The sequence below is a fragment of the Varanus komodoensis genome, unplaced genomic scaffold (genome assembly GCF_004798865.1).
Source record: "Varanus komodoensis strain SLA01 unplaced genomic scaffold, ASM479886v1 scaffold836, whole genome shotgun sequence".
Classification (NCBI taxonomy): domain Eukaryota; kingdom Metazoa; phylum Chordata; class Lepidosauria; order Squamata; family Varanidae; genus Varanus; species Varanus komodoensis.
Genome location: NW_025336527.1, coordinates 23,812 through 25,808, shown reverse-complemented (window position 1 = coordinate 25,808; position 1,997 = coordinate 23,812). Strand labels below are relative to the sequence as shown.

General features: G+C 56.3%; 1 long non-coding RNA gene across 1 annotated transcript in view; it reads right to left on the bottom strand.

Moving 5' to 3' along the window:
• Nucleotides 1-906: 906 nt before the first annotated feature.
• LOC123036894 overlaps nt 907-1,997 on the bottom strand; it is an 18,513-nt gene continuing 17,422 nt past the window's right edge. Inside the window, exon 3 of the long non-coding RNA XR_006417223.1 lies at nt 907-960. This is a non-coding gene — a long non-coding RNA (uncharacterized LOC123036894). The remainder of the gene's footprint in view (nt 961-1,997) is intronic.

The following is a 1,997-nucleotide window of genomic DNA, read 5'->3' as shown; positions in this document are numbered from 1 at the left end:
CCTCGCCTTCCCCAGACACCCCTTCCAGGGCTCCAGCAGAGGCACCGACGCATGCAGTGTATCGGGAGCCCTCCCTCAGCAACCTCTGTGAATTTGGAAGCATTCTGCCAACCGCCCAATTTTGCCACTTTCGGAGTCGTGACCCGCGGGTCAGCATCTCGGGCCTCTTTTCGGCATTTTGGACAGATTTTGCTTGCAGTCCCCAGACACCCCTTCCAGGGCTCCGGCACAGGGGCCGAGGCATGCAGGGTATAGGTAGCCTGCCTGCAGCAAACTCTGTGAAATTGGAAGCATTCTGCCAACTGCCCAATTTTGCCACTTTCGGAGTCGTGACCCGCGCTTCAGCATCTCGGGCCAATTTTCGGCATTTAGGACAGATTTTGCTCGCCGTCCCCAGACACCACTTCCAGGACTCCGGCAGAGGCACCGACGCATGCAGGGTATCGGGAGCCCTCCCCGAGCAAACTGTGTGAATTTGGAAGCATTCTTCCAACAGGCCAATTTTGCCACTTTCAGTGTCGTAACCCGCGGGTCAGCATCTCGGGCCTATTTTTGGCAGTTTGGACAGATTTAGCTCGCCTTTCCCAGACACCCCTTCCAGGGCCCCGGCAGAGTCACCCACACATGCAGGGTATCAGGAGCCCTCCCTCAGGAAACTCTGTGCAATAGGAAGCATTCTGCCAACCGCCCAATTTTGCCACTTTCGGTGTCGTGACCCGCGGGTCAGCATCTCGGGCCTTCTTTTGGCATTTTGGACAGATTTTGCTCGACTTCCCCAGACACCGCTTCTAGGGCTCCTGCAGAGGCACCGACGCATGCAGTGTATCGGGAGCCCTCCCTCAGCAACCTCTGTGAATTTGGAGCATTCTTCCAACCGCCCAATTTTGCCACTTTCGGTGTCGTGACCCGTGGGTCAGCATGTCGGGCCTATTTTCGGCATTTCGGAAACATTTTGCTCGCCTGCCCCAGATACCCCTTCCAAAGCTCCGGCAAGGCACCGACGTATGAAGGGCATCAGGGTCCCTCCCCGAGCAAACTGTGTAAATTTGGAAGCATTCTTCCAACCGCCCAATTTTGCCACTTTCGGAGTCGTGACCCTCGGGTCAGCATCTCGGGCCAATTTTCGGCATTTCGGACAGATTTTGCTTGCCTTCCATAGACACCACTTCCAGGGCTCCGGCAGAGGCACCGACGCATGCAGCGTATCGGTAGCCCGCCCTCAGCAATCTCTGTGAAATTGGAGGCATTCTGCCCACCGCCCAATTTTGCCTCTTTCGGAGTTGTCACCCCCAGTTCAGCATGTCGGGCCTATTTTCGGCATTTCGGAATCATTTTGCTCGCCTTCCCCAGACAACCCTTCCAGGGCTCCGGCAGAGGCACCGACGCATGCAGGGTATCAGGGTCCCTTACCGAGAAAACTGTGTGAATTTGGAAGCATTCTGCCAACCGCCCAATTTTACCACTTTCGGTGTCCTGACCCGCGGGTCATCATGTCGGGCCTATTTTCGGCATTTCGGAAACNATTTTAAACAGGTTTTGCCAACATTCCCCAGACACCTTTTCCAGGGCTCCGGCAGAGGCACCGACGAATGCAGGGTATCGGGGGCACTCCCCGAGCAAACACTGTGAATTTGGTAGCATTCTTCCAACCGCCCAATTTTGCCACTTTCGGAATCGTGACCCGCGGGTCAGCAGCTCGGGCCTATTTTTGGCATTTTGGACAGATCTGTCTCGACTCCCCATAGGCCCCTGTCAGTGCTCCGGCAGAGATTCCGATGCATGTAGGGTATCGGGGCCCTCCTCGAGTAAACACGGTGAATTTGGAAGCATTCTGCCAACTAGCCAATTTTGCTACTTTCGGATTCGTGACCCGCGGGTCAGCATCTCGGGCCCTTTTTCGGCAGTTTGGACAGATTATGCTCGCCTTCCCCATACACCACTTCCAGGCCTCGGCAGAGGCACCGACGCGTGAAGCGTATCGGGGGCCCTCCCCGAGC